We start from the raw sequence: 22364 nt of genomic DNA, 5'->3' as shown, positions 1-22364 counted from the left end.
AACTGAGGAAGCCCAGACATTAGACTTACGAGACAAAGCTTAGAAATAAATTATCTTAAATATGTTTTAAAACCAATTGAAAACCTTGGCCAAATAACTAAAAAAAAGAACAAAAGGATGTTCCCTATAAAGGCCATATCAATAAAGAAATAGAAATTATGAAAAGGAACTACATAGAAATCCTGGAGTTGTAAAGTACAAAATGAAATGAAAAACTTATGAGAGGTAGCCAACAAATTTGAACAGGTACAAGAAAGAAGCAGAAAATATAAAAATTCATTAATTGAGATAATCTAATCTGAGGAAAAGTGATAAAGAGAATGAACAAATAGAATCAAAGAGTTATGTGAGACCAACATAAGAACGAAAATACAAACTTCTGGAAAAAGATGGCAGAACAGGAAGGCAAGGTAGAAACCTCCTCCCAAAAACAAATAGAAGAAAATACAGAAATCATAACTAAACCTGGAAATGACCTGAGGACTCCAGAACAGACCACCCACACCTGAGGAAGAAGAGAGGACCACACAGAAAAGGGTAAAGTGGCAAAGTAGATCAAGCAGGACCCAGGTCTCTCCCCTACCTTAGCTCACAGGAGGGAGGAAGAGAATGGAAGCAGGGATGGAGTAGGTGTCCAGGAGTACTGCACACCTGGCCCTGAAGATCTTCTATGGGAATACACTGGGTTCCGGTGACTAGCAGGGCTGGACACCAGGGACAGCTGGAACACTCTGGGAGGCTGAGACTCCAGACAGTGTGCAGGTATGCTCCACGAGTCCTGAAACCCAAAGTAGAGGTGGGAGTTTGAAAGACTTGCCAGCAGTGGGAGAGGTACCACAAGGACAAGGGTTGAACAAAACTATCTCCTCAGTAGAAAGAGCAGGTGGGAGATACCACCCCACCATTCCTCTGCCCAACAGATTGGGGACTCTTTAGAGCCCCAGATATTCTACCCTCTTGCTGGCAACACAGACCTGGGGCTCATCCAAGTCCATGCACCATGAGTCAACCCATTTGGCCCAGCAGCACTATCAGACTTCACTACCTGGCAGGCAGAGGGAGACTCTCCAAGCTTCCTTGGTTCCACTTCAGCCCAACTATGGAAGTGCCTGCAGGAGCCAGCCCCAAGAGCATCTGCCTTCCTGAAGATGTCCAAACCCAGTGCTGAGTGTCCACCTGGGGCAGACCCACATATCAGCTTACCAACTCCATTAATCCTAAAGCCCAGCCATTGCTGCAGAGCAGGCAGAGGGTGGACCCACCCACAGAGAGCTCACCAGAGACTACTGACCTGATCACAAATGCAGGAGCTGAAGCAAACTGCCCATTCAGCCCTACACCACTACAGAAGACAGACAGAAAGGCAGTTCCACCCACCACATGCCAACATCTGGGGCTCCCACAAAAGAGACAAGGCACTAGAGAGTAAAGACTCTTGAGCTTCTGGGCATCATAGCACACCTTCTTCATAAAGCTGTTACTCTATAGGGCCAGAAAGCATAGCAGAGACTCTAATACAAAGAAAGAAACACAGAAACCTTGAAAAAATGAGTAAGCAGAGGAATAAGAGGTAAAAAACTACAAGACAGAACCCCATAAACAGGGTTATATGAAACAGGGATCACCAATCTTCTTGATAAAGATTTCTAAATAAAAGTTATAAACATGCTCATGGAAGATCTCAAGGAGGACTTCAACAAAGAGTTACAAAACCTGAAAAAGAGTCACTCAGAGCTGAAGAATATAGTATCTGAAATGAAACATACAATGGAGGGATTTAAGAGTAGGTTAGATCATGTAGAGGAGATTGTAAATGAAATGGAAATTAAAGAATAGGAAAACAAAGAAGCTGAGGTACAGAGTGAAGAAAGAATCTCTAGGAATGAAAAAATGTTCCAAATGAAACAATAGGGGTACCAGAGGACAAAGGGATAGAAAGTCTCTTTGAGGAAAAAATTATTGAAAATTTACCCAGTCCAGGGAAGAAAATAGACACTGAGGTCATGGAGCACAGAGATCCCCTAAAAAAAGGAACACCAGTAAGACAACAGCAAGACAAAATAATTAAAATGGTAAAGATCAAGAACAAGGAGTGTTGAAAGCAGCCAGAGAGAGAAAAAATACTTATAAAGGAAATCCCATCAAACTGTCAGCAGACTTCTCAATAGAAACTCTACAAGCCAGAAGGGAATGGAATTATATATTTAAAGTACTGAAAGAGAAGGACCTCCAACTAAGAACTTCTACCTGCAGAGATTATCATTTAAATTATTTCATTTAAATTAAATTTCGGGAGAAACAGAAGTTGAAGGAATTCATCATCACTAAACCAGCCTTATAAGATATGTTAAAGAGTTTGCTATAGATGAAAATGACCTTAAGACTAAATAGCTTTCACCAATTAAAATAAACCCACAAGAAAGGTAGTAGTACAACTAATACCAAGCAAGTATGAAATTAAGCCAAAAAGAAAAGAAACAAAGTCAACTGTATACAGTCAGTCAAGAGATACACAAAAAGTGCAGATTATGAATCTAATATAAAAAAAATGGAGGAGAAAAGAGAAAAAGTACTTTTAGATTGTGTTTCAAACAGAGTAAACAGTAATTTAATATAGACTGCTATATAGTAGGGAAGCTATCCTTGAACATTTGGTAACCAAAAACCTAAAGCCTATGATAAATACATACACATAATAAATATACATAAATAAACAAGAAAAATCCAATTACAACACTGAAGAAAACCATCAAAAACAAGAGAAGAGTGTAAGGGATAAAAAGAAACAGAGGGGAACTATAAAAAGCCAGAAAACAATTAATAAAATGGCAATAAGTGCATATCTATCAATAATCACCTTTAATTTAAATGGACTGAGCACCAATCAAAAGACAAAGAGTGGCAGAATGGTTAAGGAAACAAGACCAATCTCTTTGCTGACTACAAGAGTCATTTCAAACCTAAAGGCAGAAACAGACTAAAAGTCGCAGGATAGAAAAAATATTCCACACAAATAATACGGAAAAAAAGCAATATTAGCAGTACTTACATCAGACAAAATTGACTTGAAAACAAATAAAGTAATAAGAGACAAAGAAGGATATTACATAATGATAAAGGAATCAGACCAAAAGGGGATATAACAATTATAAATATCTGTACATCCAACATAGGAGCACCAAAATATGTAGAACAAATACTAACAGAATTAAAAAGGGAAATAGATTGCAACACATTCATTTTAGGAGACTTTAATACACCTCTAACATCAATGGATCCACCAGACAGAAAATAAGTAAGGAAACAGAAGCATTTAAAAACATATTAGATCAAATGGAATTAACAGATATTTACAGAACACTCCACTCAAAAGCAAAAGGATACACATTTTTCTCAAGTGTACATGGAATACTCTCCAGAACAGATCACATACTAGGCCACAAAAAGAGCCTCAATAAATACAAAAAGATTGAAACTGTATCAATCAGCTTCTCAGACCACAATGGTATGAAACTAGAAACAAATTACACAAAGAAAACAAAAAGACCTACAAAAAAAATGGAGGCTAAACAATGTGCTTCTAAATAATTAATGGATCAATGAATAAATTAAAACAGAAATCAAACAATGCAGGGAGATAAACGAGAAAAGAAACACAAAAGCCCAAAATCTGTGGGAGAAGGCAAAGGAAGTCCTAAGAAGAAATTACATAGCAGGATAAGATTAATCAAAAGAGAAGAATAATCCCATAGTCTCAAATTACAATAAAAGAAACTAGAAAGAGAAGAACAGAGGAAGCCCAAAGTCAGTAGAAGGAGGAAAATAATAAAGATCAGAGAAGAAATAAATAAAATGGAGAATAAAACAAAAGAAAAAAATCAATGAAACCAGGAGCTAGTTCTTTGAGAAAATAAACAAAACAGATACCCCTAGCCAGAAGTATCAAGAAAAAAAGAGAATGTACATACAAGAGCATGAGAAATGAAGATGGAATAATCAAAATAGACACCGCAGAAATATAAATAATTATTAGAGAATACTATGAAAAATTATATGTCAGTAAATTGGACAACATAGAAATAATGGACATATTCCTAGAAAAGTACAACCTTCCGAGATTAACCCAGAAAGAAACAGAAAATCTGAACAGACCAATTACCAGGAAGGAAACTGAACTGGTAATCAAAAAACTCCCCAAAAAACAAAATTCCAGGTTCAGATGGTTTCACAGCTAAATTCTGCTGAACATTTAAAGAAAAGCTGATACCCATCCTTCTTCAAAGTATTCCAAAAAGTAGAAGAGAAGGGAACATTTCCAAACTCATTCTATGAGGCCAGCATCACTCTAATAGCAAAACCAGACACAGACACCACAAAAAAGAAAAATATAGACCAATATCCATGATGAACATAGATGCAAAAATCAACAATATATTAGCAAACCTAATTAAAAAATATATGAAAAAGATAATCCATCATGACCAAGTGGGATTTATTCCAGGGATGCAAAGATGGTACAATATTTGAAACCAATCAATATCATACATCACATTAACAAAAAGGACAAAAACCACATGATCATCTCTATAGATGCTGAAAAAGCATTTGACAAAATTCAACATCCATTCATGATAAAAATTTTGAACAAAATGGGTACAGAGGGTATGTAGCTCAACATAATAAAGGCCACATACAACAAACCCATAGCCGACATCATACTTAATAGCGAAAAGCTGAAAGCTTTTCCTCTAAGATTGGGAACAAGACATGGATGCCCACTCTCAACATTTTTATTCAACATAGTTCTGGAGATCCTAGCCATGGCAATCAGATGACACAAAGAAATAAAAGTCATCCAGATTAGCAAAGAAGAAGTTAAAGAGTCACTGTTTGCAGATGACATGATATTGTACATAAAAAACCCTAAAGAATCCACTCCAAAACTACTAGATCTAATATCTGAATTCAGCAAAGTTGCAGGATAAAAAATTAATACACAGAAGTCTGTTACATTCCTGTATACTAATGATGAACTAGCAAAAGAGAAGTTAGAAAAACAATTCCATTCACAATTGCATCGAATAGAATAAAATACCTAGGAATTAACCTATCCAAGGAGGTGAAAGAACTATACCCTGAAAACTACAAGACACTCATGAGATAAATTAAAGAAGATACCAATAAATGGAAACACATTTTGTGCTCATGGATAGGAAGAATTAATATTGTCAAAATGGCCATCCTTCCTAAAGCAATTTACAGATTCAATGCAATCCCTATCAAAATACCAACAGCATTCTTCAAAAAACTAGAATAAAGAGTTCTAAAATTCATATGGAACCACAAAAGACCCAAACAGCCAAAGCAATCCTGATAAAGAACAAAGCTGGGGGAATTATGGTCCCTAACTCCAATCTCTACTACAAAGCTACAGTAATCAAACCAATTTTGTAGTGGCACAAGAACAGACACATAGATTAATGGAACAGAAAAGAGAGGCCAACTATAAACCCATGCATACATGGTCAATTAATACACAATAAAGGAGCCATGAATATACAATGGAGAAAAGACAGCCTGTTCATCTACTGTTGTTGGCAAAACTGCATGGCTACATGTAAGAGAATGAAACTGAATTACTGTCTGACTGCATACACAATAGTAAACCCAAAATGGATCAAAGACCTGAACATAAATAATGAAACCATAAAACTCTTAAAAGACAACATAAGCAAAAATGTCTTGAATATAAGCATGAACAATTGTTTCCTGGACACATCTCCTTGGGGAAGGGAAACAAAATAAAAAATGAACACATGGGATAACATCAAACTAAAAATCTTCTGTACAGCAAAGGACACCATCAGCATAACAAAAAGGCAGCCTATCGTATGGGAGAATATATTTGTAAACAATCATCTGATAAGGGGTTAATATCAAAACTATGTAAAGAACTCATAGGCTTCAATATCCAAAGAGCAAATATCCTGATTTAAAAATGGGCAGGTGTCCTGAACAGAGATTTCTCCAAAGAAGAAATAGAAATGGCCAACAAGAACGTGAAAAGATGTTCTCCATTGCTAATCATCAGGGAAATGCATATCAAAACCACATATCACCTCACACCCATTAGAATGGCCACTATCCAAAGACAAGAAACAACAAATGCTGGGGAAGATGCAGAGAAACAAGAACCATCCTACACTGTTGGTGGGAATGCAAATTGGTGCAACTGCTGTGGAAAACAGTATACAAGTTCCTCAAAAACTAAAAATAGAAATACCATTTGACCCAATAATTCAAATCCTAGGCATTAACACTAAAAAAAAACAAGATCCCTGTTTCAGAAAGATATATGTACCCCTATGTTTATCGCTGCACTATTTGAAAGAGCCAAGATATGGAAGCACCTAAGTGCCCATCAACAGATGAATGGATAAAGAAGATGTGGTACATACCCATAGTGGAATATTATTCAGTTATAAAAAGAAAAGAAATCCTGCCATTTGCAACACCATGGATGGATCTAGTAGGTATTTTGCTCAGTGAAATAAGCTAGATGGAGAAAGACAAATAGTATATGATTTCACTTATTTGTGAAATATAAAAACAAAGCAAAAACAGAAGGAACAAAACAGCAGTAGACTTATAAATACTGAGAACTGACTAGTGGTTATGAAGGAGGAGGGTTTGAGGTGGGTGTGAGGAGAGGGGTGTAAAAAGGCACAATAATTTGCAATCACAATGTAAGCTGATCATGGGGGCTGCTGAACCACTGTGATGCACATGTGAAACCGACATAAATTGTATATTAACAATACTTTTTTTAAAAAAAAGGAACCAATATACACTTAGAGTTCCAAAAGATATGAAACACAAAAGGGGCACAAAGAATACTTAAAGAAATTATGGCATTAATTTCCAAAATTTGATGAAAAATAAGAATCTACACATCCAGGAGGCTCAACAAATTCCAAGAAGGATAAACTTAAAGAGATCCACAGGGAAGACACATTATAATTAACTATAGGAAGATAAAGAAAATCTTGAAAGTAGCAAGAGAGAAATGACTCCTAATATATGAGGGATCTTCTAAGATAAAAATTTCATTGCTCATCAGAAATCATGGAAGTCAAAAGGAAGTGGGATGACAAATCAAGTGTAATGAAAGAAAAAAACTGTCCACCAAGAATTTTCCATCTGCCATATTATACAAAATGAAGGAAAAATTCAGACATTATTGGGTAAATAAAATCTCAGGGAGTAAACCTATAATAATTAAAGTGATAGGGCGGAGCCAATAAGGCAGCATGAGTAGGTCAGAGGGAGTCTCCTCCCAAAAACATATGTATTTTTGAAAATACAACAAATACAACTTTCCCTAAAAGAGAGACCAGAAGATACAGGACAAAAACCAGGCTACATCTACACCTGCGAGAATCCAGTGCCTCATGGAGGGGGTAAGATACAATCTGTGGAACAGCAGGACCCAATTACCCCTCACCCCAGCTCCCTGCAGGAGAAGAGAAGTCAGAATGGGGAGGGAGAGGGAGCCCAGGATTGCAAAACACCCAGCCCTAGCCATCTGCACCAGAGCGCAGACACACAGTGTGAGGAGGTTGGGACATTAGGGAAACAGGGCAGTAAGACTTGTGAGCCACTCCCCACAGCTGGCGCCCCTGGGACAAAAGAAAAGCGAGTGCTTTTTTAAATTCCTAAAGGGACAGAGGCCTCACAGCAGGACAGAAATGTCCCAGAGCAAATATCCCAGCAGCTGGGAGTCCCCGGGAACTCTGGGTGACCTAACCTCCTAGGCCGCAGTGCAGCTCTGAGATATCTCATTGCGATAAACAGCCCCCTGCCCATTTCCCCACTGGCCTGGCCCTGCCATAGCAGAACAGCAGCCTGAGGCTGGCCACGCCCACAGCAACCAAAGGGAGCTTCCTCCTTAGCAGCCTGGACAAGAAACAGCGACTCCGTCTCAATGCAACTGCCCAACACAAGCCACTAGGGTACGCCGTTAGCACAGGAAAGAAAGGCCAGGAGCAAGTGGAAAGGGTCTTGATTCTCCCAGCTGACAGACAAGCCAACAGCAAACCACAGCATCTATCGACATGAAAAGACAGAAGAATTTGATCCAGACCAGACTAACCTAGATATCCTCCCTTGAGAAGGACTCTGGGGAGATAGATTTGACCAATCTTCCTGAAAAGAATTCAAACTAAAAGTCATAACCATGTTGATGGACTTGCAGAGAAATGTGCAAGAGCTTAGGAGGGAGAATACAGAAATAAAACAATCTCTGGAAGGACTTCAAAGCAGAATTGATGAGATGCAAGAGGTAATTAATGGACTTGAAATCAGAGAACAGGAACGCAGAGAAGCTGACGCAGAGAGAGATAAAAGGATCTCCAGGAAAGAAAGAATATTAAGAGAACTGTGTGACCAATTGAAATGGAACAATATCCGCATTATAGGAGTACCAGAAGAAGAGAGAGAAAAAGGGATAGAAAGTGTCTTTGAAGAAATAATTGCCAAAAACTTCCCCAAACTGGGGGAGGAAATGGCCTCTCTGACCATGGAAGAACAGAGAACTCCCATGACAAGGGATCAATGGAGGGCAACAACAAGACACATAATAATTAAAATGGCAAAGATCAAAGACAAGGATGAAGTATTAAAGGAAGCCAGAGAGAAAAAAATGGTCACCTGCCAAGGAAAACCAATCAAGGTATCATCAGACTTCTCAACAGAAACCTTACAGGCCAGAAGAGAAAGGCATGATATATTTAATGCAATGAAACAGAAGGTTCTTGAACCAAGGATACTGTATCCAGCACGATTATCATTTAAATATGAAGGAGGGATTAAACAATTCCTGAACAAGCAAAAGTTGAGGGATTTTGCCTCCCATAAACCACCTATACAGGGTATGTTAGAGGCACTGCACTAGATGGGAGCAATCCTAAAAAGAGCACAGAAAACACCCAACATATGAAGAATGGAGGAGGAGGAATAAGAAGGAAGAGAAATAATCATCAGACAGTGTTTATAATAGCTCAATTAGCAAGATAAGTTAGACTGTAAGATTGTAAAGAAGCTAATCTTGAACATTTGGTAACCACAAACCTAAAGCCTGCAATGGCAATAAGTACATAACTTTCAATAATCACACTAAATGTAAATGGACTGAATGCACAAATCAAAAGACACAGAGTAATAGAATGGATAAAAAAGCAAGACCTATTTATATGCTGCGTACAAGAGACTCACCTCAAACCCAAAGACATGCACAGACTAAAAGTCAAGGGATGGAAAAACATATTTCATGCAAACAACAGGGAGAAAAAAGCAGGTGTTGCAGTACCAATATCAGACAAAACTGACTTCAAAACAAAGAAAGTAACAAGATATAAAAAAGGACATTACATAATGATAAAGGGGTCAGTCAAACAAGAGGATATAACCTTTATAAATATATATGCACCCAATACAGGAGCACCAATATATGTGAAACAAATACTACCAGAATTAAAGGAGGAAATAGAATGCAATGCATTCAATTTGGGAGACTACAACACACCACTCACTCCAAAGGACAGATCCACAAAAGATAAAATAAGTAAGGACACAGAGGCACTGAACAACACACTAGAACAGATGGACCTAATAGACATCTACAGAGCACTACATCCAAAAGCAACAGGATACACATTCTTCTCAAGTGCACATGGAACATTCTCCAGAATAGACCAGATACTAGGCCACAGAAAGAGCCTCAGTAAATTCAAAAAGATTGAAATCCTACCAACCAACTTTTCAGACAACAAAGGTATAAAACTAGAAATAAATTGTACAAAGAATGCAAAAAGGCTCACAAACACATGGAGGCTTAACATGCTCCTAAATAATCAATGGATGAATTACCATATTAAAATAGAAATCAAGCAATATATGGAAACAAAAGACAACAACAACACAAACCCCCAACTTCTGTGGGACACAGTGAAAGCTGTCGTAAGAGGAAAGTATATAGCAATCCAGTCATATTTAAAGAAGGAAGAACAATCCCAAATGAATAGTCTAATGTCACAATTATCAAAATTGGAAAAAGAAGAGCAAATGAGGCCTAAGGTTAGCAAAAGGAGGGACATAATAAAGATAAGAGAAGAAATAAATAAAATTGAGAAGAATAAAGCAATAGCAAAAATCAATGAAACCAAGAGCTGGTTCTTTGAGAAAATAAACAAAATAGATAAGCATCTAGCCAGACTAATTAAGAGAAAAAGAGAATCAACACACATCAACAAAATCAGAAATGAGAAAGGAAAAATCACAACAGACCCCACAGAAATGCAAAGACTTATTAGAGTATGAAATACTACATGTTAACAAGCTGGAAAACCTAGAAGAAATGGACAACTTCCTAGAGAAACACAACCTTTCAAGACTGACTCAGAAAGAATCAGAAATTCTAAACAGACCAATTATCAGCAATGAAACTGAAGCAGTAATCAAAAAACTACCCAAGAACAAAATTCCCGGGCCAGAAGGATTTGCCTCGAAACTTTATCAGACATACAGAGAAGAAATAATACCCATTCTCTTTAAAGTTTTCCAAAAAATAGAAGAGGAGTGAATATTCCCAAACTCATTCTATGAAGCCAACATCACCCTAATACCAAAACCAGGCAAAGACCCAACCAAAAAGGAAAATGACAGACCAATATCCCTGATGAAAGTAGATGCAAAAATGTTCAACAAAATATTAACAAACCAAATTCAAAAATACATCAAAAGGATCATAAACCACGACCAAGTGGGATTCATCCCAGGGATGCAAGGATGGTACAACATTCGAAAATCCATCAACATCATCCACCACATCAACAAAATGAAGGACAAAATCCACATGATCATCTCCATAGATGCTGAAAAAGCATTCGACAAAATTCAACATCCATTCATGATAAAAACCCTCAACAAAATGGGCATAGAGGGCAAGTACCTCAACATAATAAAGGCCATATATGATAAACCCACAGCTAACATCATACTGCACAGCAAGAAGCTGAAAGCTTTTCCTCTGAGATCGGGAACAAGACAGGGATGCCCACTCTCCCCACTGTTATTCAACATAGTATGGAGGTCCTAGCCACGGCAATTAGACAAAGCAAAGAAATACAAGGATTCCAGATTGTTAGAGAAGAAGTTAAACTGTCACTATTTGAAAATGACATGATATTGTACATAAAAAAACCCTAAAGACTCCACTCCAAAACTACTAGAATTAATATCTGAATTCAGCAAAGTTGCAGGATACAAAATTAACACACAGAAATCTGTGGCTTTCCTATACACTAACAATGAACTAATAGAAAGAGAAATCAGGAAAACAATTCCATTCACAATATCATCAAAATGAATAAAATACCTAGGAATAAACCTAACCAAGGAAGTGAAAGACCTATACCCTGAAAACTGTAAGACACTCTTAAGAGAAATAAAGAGGTCACTAACAAATGGAAACTAATCCCATGCTCCTAAGTAGGAAGAATTAATATTGTCAAAATGGCCATACTGCCCAAGGCAATATACAGATGCAATGCAATCACTATCAAATTACAAAAAGCATTCTTCAATGAACTGGAACGAATAGTTCAAAAATTCATATGGAATCACCAAAGACCCAGAATAGCCAATGCAATCCTGAGAAGGAAGAATAAAGTGGGCGAGATCTCACTCCCCAATTTCAAGCTCTGCTACAAAGCTACAGTAATCAAGACAATTTGGTATGGGCAGAAGAGCGGAGCCACAGACCAATGGAACAGAATAGAGACTCCAAACATTAACACAAACATATATTGTCAATTAATACATGATAAAGGAGCCATGGACATACAATGGGGAAATGACAGTCTCTTCAACTGATGGTGCTGGCAAAACTGGACAGCTACATGTAAGAGAATGAAACTGGATCACTGTCTAACCCCATACACAAAAGTAAATTCAAACTGGATCAAAGATCTGAATGTAAGTCATGAAACCATAAAACTCCTGGAAGAAAACAGGCAAAAATCTCTTAGACATAAACATGAGTGACTTCTTCTTGAACATATCTCCCCGGGCAAGGGAAACAAAAGCAAAAATGAAAAAGTGGGACTACATCAAGCTGTAAAGCTCTGTACAGCAAAGGATACCATCAATAGAAAAAAAAGGTATCCTACAGTATGGGATAATATATTCATAAATGACAGATCTGATAAAGGGTTGACATCCAAAATGTATAAAGAGCTCACACACCTCAACAAACTAAAAGCAAATAATCCAATTAAAAAATGGGCAGAGGAGCTGAATAGACCATCCTCTAAAGAATAAATTCAGATGGGCAAGAGACACATGAAAAGATGTTCCACATCGCTTGTCATCAGAGAAATGCAAATTAAAAGCACAATGAGATATTATCTCATACCAGGAAGGATTGCCACCATCCAAAAGACAAACAGCAACAAATATTGTCGAGGTTGTGGAGATCGGGGAAGCCTCCTACACTGCTGGTGGGAATGCAAATTAGTTCAACCATTGTGGAAAGCAATGTGGAGGTTCCTCAAAATGCTCAAAATAGAAATACCATTTGACCCAGGAAATCCACTTCTAGGAATTTACCCTAAGAATGCAGCACTCCATTTTGAAAAAGACAGATGCACCCCTATGTTTATCGCAGCACTATTTACAATGGAAAAGAAATGGAAGCAACCTAGATGTTCATCAGTAGATGAATGGATAAAGAAGATGTGGTACATATACGCAATGGAATATTATTCAACCATAAGAAGAAAACAGATCCTACCATTTGCAACAACATGGATGGAGCTAGAGGGTATTATGCTCAGTGAAATAAGCCAGGTGGAAAAAGACAAGTACCAAATGATTTCACTCATCTGTGGAGTGTAAGAACAAAAAAAAACTGAAGGAACAAAACAGCAGCAGAATCACAGAACCCAAGAGTGGACTGTTACCAAAGTGAAAGGGACTGGGGAGGATGGGTGGGAAGGGAGGGATAAGGGGGGCAGAAAGAATGGGAGCACTACGATTAGTATGTATAATGTGGGGTAGGCATGGGGAGGGCTGTGCAACACAGAGAAGCTAGTTGGTGATTATACAGCATCTTGCTATGCTGATGGACAGTGACTGTAGTGGGTTGTGGGGGGTGACTTGGTGAGGGGGGAAGCGTGTTAAATATAGTGTTCTTCATGTAGTTGCAAATTAGTGATGCCAAAATAAAAAAAAATAAAGAAAAGAAGTAATTAAATCAAATAAACAGGCAAATATGAAAGGTCACTAGAAAGTAACTGTAATGTATACAAAGAATTAAAGAACACTGAGAAAGGTAACAGCATAGTTAAATATAAAAGTCAGTATCATTGTACTTTTTTTTCATTGTATTTTGCATTGGTTTACTTCATTGGTCTGTAAGTGTGCTCTTTTTAAAATTTTCCGATATGACTTAAAGTACAAATAAAATACAAATACATTAAACAATAATTATAAGTCTATGTTTGTGGGTACAAAAAGTACAAAAATAAAAAAATTTCAAAATAACAAAAAAAGAGGAGGTTGAACTCTATAGGGTAGAGTTTTCTATATTATTGAATCTAAGAGTATAGTAATTCAAACTGTATTGGTCTCTATTTGAATTATTAATTTTAAACTCTAGGGTAACCACTAATAAAGTAACTAGAGATATATTACCAGAAAGGGAATTGAGACAGTATTCAAAATGTTACATTGGAAAAAAAATAGTATTTAAAATGTTACATTTCAAAATTAAAAGAAGTAGGCATGGTGGAACTGAGAAACAACAGAGATGGAGACATATAGGCAATGAGTAGAAAAATAGGATTAGCTCTTCCTTATCAATAATTACTGTTAATATAAATGGGTAAATTTTCTAATTACAAGGCAGAGCTTGCAAAATACATAAAAAGTGACTGGATCCAACTAGTTTTGTGTACAAGAAATTCTAGTTAGAATTAAAGACACAAATAAGGAACATAAAAATATGGAAAATATTATATAGTTCATGAAAATTAGCAAAAAAAGAGCTCATGAGTATATTAATGTCAGACAAAAAAGACTTAAAATTTTTAAAAATGAAAGAATGAATGAAATTATGTATTGATAAAAGGGTCAATTCATTAAGGTATAACAAAAACATAGAGGGAGTGAGGTCAATATCATGGTGGTATGAGTTACACTTTCCTTTGTCTTCTGATGATTACACATGGTGTATAATTCTATCATTTGAGTCTTTTTGGTTTTTCTTACCATGTAGTTTTTGGAATATAAATTTTTATATACTTTGTTAGATTTATACCTTATATAAGTTTTACTATTTGCATATATATATATTTTTTCATACACCTACATGTAATTGTTACAGCTATGTAAGTACTCTACATTCAAAGAGATTCACATACACATAAAAGATAACATTAAAACAGTTTTGTAAGGGTCATGAGGATAGGGGTGATTTTTAAACTTTGATTGCTTCTAGCTATTTCCAATTGATAGGAAGTAAAATTAAGAGTCTCTGAATGTACGTTTCATCATGAATTTGAAAGTTGTATGTAGTTTATCACCACGTATAAGCAGCGATATAGCCACTGTCCTTGACATTTGTCCTTCATGTATAAAGAGAGATAGACTTTGCTCTGGCAGAACTTCCTAGAACATGTTTATCTCTACGGTTTTATGATGCGCTCTTGTGTGGACAGGAATGAAGGTTTGATGTCTAAGCTGCCGTGAGTTTCACAAGGGTGGAGCTGTTGACTCTTTGAGGAAATATTTTGCTGTGTTCTCACTCCGTGGGAGAGGCTGACATTTCAACAAGGCTGAACCACAGCTGCCAGCAGTGGCTTCCTTCAGCTTTTTGGAACTGCGTTCCTCTAATTGAAAGCTTCAGGGCAGCTATGTCACTTCCTTCCTCTTCCATTTCTGATCAAGGCTCAAGAAACAGTGACTGTTTCCCAGTAGCTCTCGTGTCCTCCAGTAGAGTTGATGACCTCGTTACCTCCTACAGCATTGCCTTTGCTGTCAGCAGGCTCCTGTGTTTATCAGAGCAAATTTTCATAAGCATACTGACCTGCATAGCTTATAATTGCTTTTTTTTTGAGACGGCATCTCTCATATTTACTGATCAAATGGTTGTTAACAACAATAAAATTCTGTATAGGGGACTCAATGCACTATCATTATTCAACCCCAAGCCTAATTCTCAACAGTCTCCAATCTTATGAAGCATAACGAACAAGTTCTTACATGGTGAACAAGTTCTTACATAGTGAATAAGTTCTTACATGGTGAACAGTGCAAGGGCAGTCATATCACAGAAACTTTCAGTTTTGATCATGCATCATGAACTATAAACAATCAAGTCAGATATGATTATTCATTTGATTTTTATACTTGATTTATATGTGAATCCCACATTTCTCCCTTATTTTTATTTTTTATTTTTTTAATGAAATGCTGAAGTGGTAGGTAGATGCAAGATAAAGGTAGAAAACATAATTTAGTGCTATAAGAGGGCAAATGTAGATGATCAGGTCTGTGCCTATAGACTAAGTATTAATCCAAGCTAGACAAGGGCAACAAAACATCCACGGATGCAGAAGATTTCTCTCAAAACAGGGGGGGTGAGGTTCTAAGCCTCACCTCTGTTGATCCCCAATTTCTCACCTGATGGCCCCCCTGCGACTGTGCCTGTGTTAGGTTGTTTCTTCCTTGAGGAATCTTACCCGTCTCTGGCTAACCAGTCATCTTCCGGGGCCATACAGGGAAATGTAAAGTTGATAAGTGAGAGAGAAGCAATATTGTTTGAAAAGGTTAGCTTTTTACTTCTTTGCAGATTTATGTCCTGTGGCTTCTATGCCCAGCATTTGTCTTGAGGTATCTTTACCACTTGGAAGAATTATGATACTCAGTAATTTTCTATATGAGGCACGAATTCTACTAAAGGGCTGTAATTAGGAAGGAAGAAAAAAAGCTATAGAAGTAGCAGACGGAAGAAAACATGGGAAGATTGATTATTTCTTTGACATATCTTCTTGTAGTGTAGCATAAGTGTGTATAGGTTTTAAATTACTAATTAAATTGTGTGCACACATTAACAGAATAGGAATACAGCTACATAACAAAAGCAAACCTACAATTACCAGCCATATCCAGTGAAACCAAGAAAACCAGTTAGGTACCCTAGACATTTGTGAAAACTTATCAATAATATGATGGATATTGTCTAACTGAATTTGAATAGTTTGAGAAAAATCAGACAAATTAAAATGACACATTCCTGGGAACTGTTCACATCCCATATATTCTTTTAACAGTAGACAGTCTATAGTTGTATGATTTTGGAGCACTGCAACGTGCACTTCTCCTAATTCTTGGTTGAGTTCTGACAATACAGATCCAGTCAAATTTGTTGTTTTACTGTATGCACAGGCAAGCTTAGATGTTGGGACCTTTTGCCTCTTTTAGGCCTGTGACGGCCGCAGACTGGAGGTTTCCATCCTCCCTCGTTACTTCTGCATTTGTGGTCTAACTAGCTTCCCGCGTGTGCGCTCCTGGCCCTAACTCCGCCTCCCCACCTAACCGGAAACCTGCCTAAGACCCTAGTGACAGATGAGATAATCAATTCCCATTGGCTTTTGCTACTTCCTTATCTTCCCCTATATAACTGGGCTTCTGATGCAATAAAGCTGAATTTTGCTGCGCCTCCAAGGCTGACACATCTCCCGGCTTGGTGTGGTTTGTGTTCCCTCTGCCTCAGAACGAGGGGGAGGATCAAGTCGTTGACACTTGCCCTCTCACTCAGCCCCAGGGAGCAACAGGCTGGTCCTGTTCATCTCCTTCACTCCATTGTTGCAAAGAGCAACACTTAGATATCTCCTTCTTCATTCCAATGGCAAGTCCAGGAACCGGTGGGATGAATGTAGCTACAACTGCAACAGCGCCAGGATCTTTGTTGAAGTTTTTTGATGATCATCTTCTGGAGTGACTCTTCCAGAGGATGTTGAGTTGGAAGTTCTTCTTCATAACGTATCTTAATTCATTTTCTGGGTAGCCAAATTAGGCTTTGATCCTCTGTATAAACACAAACAAACCCTTTGCCCACACATTGATATGACCTTTTTACCATTGTGAAGAACCTATTGGAGACCATCACATAAGAACATTTTTTTTTGAAAAGAAAAATATTATCAGAAACATGTACTTCCATAGCTGATCATCTGACACCCTTTAAAAGATCGAAATTAAGGATATGTAAAGCATGCATTAATCATTGATTTGCAGTTAATTTTATCCTATCGGGGAGTAATCCCCCCTTTTTTGTTATCATTAATCTACAATTACATGAAGAATATTATGTTTACTAGGCTCTCCCCTACACCAAGTCCCACCAACAAACCCCATTACAGTCACTGTCCATCAGCATAGCAAAATGTTGTAGAATTACTACTTGTCTTCTCTGTGTTCCACAGCCCTCCCCTTACCCCACCCCCTACATTATACATGCTAATCATAATACCCCCTTTCTTCTTCCCCGCCCTTATCCCTCCCTACCCTACATTCTCCCCAGTCTCTTTCCCTATGGTAGCAATTAGTCCATTCTTGTTCTGTGATTCTGCTGCTGTTTTGTTCCTTCAGTTTTTCCTTTGTTCTTATACTCCACAGATGAGTGAAATCATTTGGTGTTTGTCTTTCTCTGCTTGGCTTAACTTCACTGAGCATAATGTCCTCTAGTTCCATCCATGATGTTGCAAATGGTAGGATTTGTTTTCTTCATTGATTTTTTCTATTGTTTTATTCTTCTCAATTTTGTTTATTTCTTCCATGTGTACTTGAGAAGAATGTGCATCCTGTTGCTTTTGGATGTAGAGTTCTATAGATGTCTATTAGGTCCATCTATTCTAGTGTGTTGTTCAGTGCCTCTGTGTCCTTACTTATTTTCTGTCTGGTGGATTTGTCCTTTGGGGTGAGTGGCATGCTGAAGTTTCCTAAAATGAATGCATTGCATTCTATTTCCTCCCTTAGTTCTACTAGTATTTGTTTCACATATGCTAGTGCTCCTGTGTTGGGTGCATATATATTTATAATGGTTATATCCTCTTGTTGGACTGAGCACTTTATCATTAGGTAATTTCCTTCCGTATCTCTTGTTACTTTCTTTGTTTTGAAGTCTATTTTGTCTGATACTAGCACTGCAACCTCTACTTTCTTCTCTCTGTTGTTTGCATGAAATATGCTTTTCCATACCTTGACTTTTAGTCTATGCATATCTTTGGGTTTGAGGTGAGTTTCTTGTAAGCAGCATATAGATTGGTCTTGCTTTTTTTTTCTTTAATTCATTTATTTTTTTTTGAAGAACATTATGTTTACTAGCCTCTCCCCTACCCCAAGTCCCCCCCCACAAACCCCATTACAGTCACTCTCCATCAGCATAGTAAGATGTTGTAGAATCACTACTTGTCTTCTCTGTGTTGCAAAGCCCTTCCCTTTTCCCCACCACCCCAATTAATACATGCTAATCAAAATACCCCCTTCCTTCTTCCCTGCCCTTATCCCTCCCTACACTCCCATTCTCACCAGTCTCTTACCCTTTGGTAACTGTTAGTCCATTCTTGGGTTCTGTGATTCTACTGCTGTTCTGTTCCTTCAGTTTTTCTTTTGTTCTTATACTCCACAGATGAGTGAAATCATTTGTTATTTGTCTTTCTCTGCTTGGCTTATTTCACTGAGCATAATACCCTCTAGCTCCATCCATGTTGTTGCAAATGGTAGGATTTGTTTTCTTCTTATGGCTGAATAATATTCCATTGTGTATATGTACCACATCTTCTTTATCCATTCATCTACTGATGGACACATGTTGCTTCCATTTCTTCACTATTGTAAATAGTGCTGCGATAAACATTGTCTTTTTCAAACTGGAGTGCTGCATCCTCAGGGTAAATTCCTAGTAGTGGAATTCCTGGGTCAAATGGTAAGTCTATTTTGAGCATTTTGAGGAATGTCCATGTTGCTTTCCACCATGGTTGAACTAATTTACATTCCCAACAGCAGTGTAGGAGGGTTCCCCTTTCTCTACAACCTCACCAACATTTGTTGTTATTTGTCTTTTGGATGATGGCTATCCTTACTGGTGTGAGGTGATATTTCATTGTGGTTTTAATTTGCATTTCTCTGATAACTAGGGATGTGGAGCATCTTTTCATGTGTCTGTTGGCCATCTGAATTTCATCTTTGGAGAACTCTCTGTTCAGCTCTTCTGCCCATGTTTGAATTGCATTATTTGCTTTTTGTTTGTTGAGGAGCATGAGCTCTTTATATATTTTGAATATCAAGCCTATATCGGATCTGTCATTTACGAAAATATTCTAACATACTGTAGGGTACCATTTTGTTCTATTGATGGTGTCCTTTGCTGTACAGAAGCTTTTCAGCTATATATAGTACCATTTGTTCACTTTTGCTTTTGTTTTCCTTGCCTGGAGAGATATATTCATGAAGAAGTCGCTAATGTTCATATCCAAGAGATTTTCGCCTGTTTTTTTCTAAGAGTTTTATGGTTTCATTACTTACATTCAGGTCTTTGATCCAGTTTGAATTTATTTTTGTGTATGGGTTTAGACAGTGATCCAGTTTCATTCTCTTACATGTAACTGTCCAGTTCTGCCAGCACCATCAGTTGAAGAGACTGTCATTTCCCCATTGTATGTCCATGGCTCCTTTATCAAATATTAATTAACCATATATGTTCGGGTTAATGTCTGGAGTCTCTAATCTGTTCCACTGGTCTGTGGCTCTGTTCTTGTGCCAGTACCAAATCGTTTTGATTACTATGGCTTTGTAGTAGAGCTTGAAGTTGGGGAGTGAGATTCCTACCACTTTAGTCTTCTTTCTCAGGATTGCTTTGGCTATTCGGGGTCTGTGGAGTTTCCATATGAATTTTTTAGCTGTTTGTTCCAGTTTGTTGAAGAATGTTGTTGGTAATTTGATAGGGATTGCATCAAATATGTACATTGATTTCAGCAGGATGGCCATTTTGACAATATTAATTCTTCCTAGCCAAGAGCATGGGATGAATTTCCATTTGTTACTGTCCTCTTTAATTTCTCTTAAGAGTGTCATAGTTTTCAGGGTATAGGTCTTTCACTTCTTTGGTTAGGTTTATTCCTAGGTATTTTATTCTTTTTGATGCAATTGTGAATGGAATTGTTTTCCTGATTTCTCTTTCTATTGACTCATTTTTAGTGTACAGGAAAGCCACAGATTTCTGCGTGTTAATTATGTATCCTGCTACTTCACTGTATTCCGATATCAGTTCTAGTAGTTTTGGAGTGGAGTCTTTAGGGTTTTTTATGTACAATATCATGTCATCTGCAAATAGTGACAGTTTAACTTCTTCTTTACCAATCTGGATTCCTTGTATTTCTTTGTTTTGTCTAATTGCCGTGGCTAGGATTTCCACTACTATGCTAAATAGCAGTGGGGAGAGGGGGCATCCCTGTCTAGTTCCCGATCTCAGAAGAAAAGCTTTTAGCTTCTCACTGTTCAGTACAATGTTGGCTCTGGGTTTATCGTATATGGCCTTTATTATGTTGAGGTACTTGCGCTCTATACACATTTTGCTGAGACTTTTTATCATGAATGGATGTTGAATTTTGTTGAATGCTTTTTCAGCATCTATGGAGATGATCATGTGGTTTTTGTCCTTCTTTATGTTGATGTGGTGGATGACGTTGATGGATTTTCGAATGTTGTACCATCCTTGCATCCCTGGGATGAATCACACTTGGTCGTGGTGTATGATCCTTTTGATATATTTTTGAATTTGGTTGGCTAAAATTTTATTGAGTATTTTTGCATCTATGTTCATCAGGAATATTGGTCTGTAATTTTCTTTTTTGTTGGGGTCTTTGCCTGGTTTTGGTATTAGGGTGATGTTGGCTTCATAGAATGAGTTTGGGAGTATTCCCTCCTCTTCTATTTTTTGGAAAACTTTAAGGAGAATGGGTATTACATCTTCTCTGTATGTCTGATAAAATTCCGAGGTAAATCCATCTGGCCCAGGTGTTTTTTTCTTGGGTAGTTTTTTGATTACCTCTTCAATTTCTTTGCTGGTAATTGGTTTGTTTAGATTATGTGTTTCTTCCTTGGTCAGTTTTGGAAGGTTGTACTTTTCTAGGAAGTTGCCCATTTCTTGTAGGTTTTCCAGCTTCTTAGCATATAGGTTATCATAGTACTCTCTAATAATTCTTTGTATTTCTGTTGGGTCTGTCATGGTGTTTCCTTTCTCATTTCTGATTCTGTTGATGTGTGTTGATTCTCTTTTTCTCTTAATAAGTCTTGCTAGAGGCTTATCCATTTTGCTTATTTTCTCAAAGAACCAGCTCTTGGTTTCATTGATTTTTTCTATTGTTTTATTCTTCTCAATTTTGTTTATTTCTTCTCTGATCTTTATTATATCCCTCCTTCTGCTGTCTTTGGACCTCATTTGTTCTTCTTTTTCCAATTTTGATAATTGTGACATTAGACTCTTCATTTGGGTTTGTTCTTCCTTCTTTAAATATGCCTGAATTACTGTATACTTTCCTCTTAAGACTGCTTTTGCTGCGTCCCACAGAAATTGGGGCTTTGTATTGTTTTTGTCATTTATTTCCATATATTGCTGGATCTCCATTTTAATTTGGTCATTGATCCATTGACTATTTAGAAGCGTGTTGTTAATCCTCCATGTATTTGTGAGCCTTTTTGTTTTCTTGGTACAATTTATTTCTAGTTTTATACCTTTGTGATCTGAAAAGTTGGTTGGTAGGATTTCAATCTTTTTGAATTTACTGAGGCTCTTTTTGTGGCCTATTATGTGGTCCGTTCTGGAGAATGTTCCATGTGCACTTGAGAAGAATGAGTATCCTGTTGCATTTGGGTGTAGGGTTCTATAGATGTCTATTAGGTCCATCTGTTCTAATGTGTTGTTCAGTGCCTCTGTGTCCTTATTTTCTGACTGGTTGATCTGTCCTTTGGAGTGAATGGTGTGTTGAAGTCTCCTAAAATGAATGCATTGCAGTCTATTTCCTCCTTAAGTTCTGTTAGTATTTGTTTAACATATGCTGGTGCTCCTGTGTTGGGTGCATATATATTTATAGTGGTTATATCCTCTTGTTGGACTGAGCCCTTTATCATTATGTAATGTCCTTCTTTATCTAATGTTACTTTCTTTGTTTTGAAGTCAGTTTTGTCTGATACTAGTACTGAAACACCTGCTTTTTTCTCCCTATTGTTTGCATGAAATATCT

This window comes from Manis pentadactyla, chromosome X, assembly GCF_030020395.1.
Source record: "Manis pentadactyla isolate mManPen7 chromosome X, mManPen7.hap1, whole genome shotgun sequence".
NCBI classification, from domain to species: Eukaryota; Metazoa; Chordata; class Mammalia; order Pholidota; family Manidae; genus Manis; species Manis pentadactyla.
The sequence above is the reverse complement of the archived record's forward strand: the minus strand, read 5'-3'. Positions refer to the sequence as shown.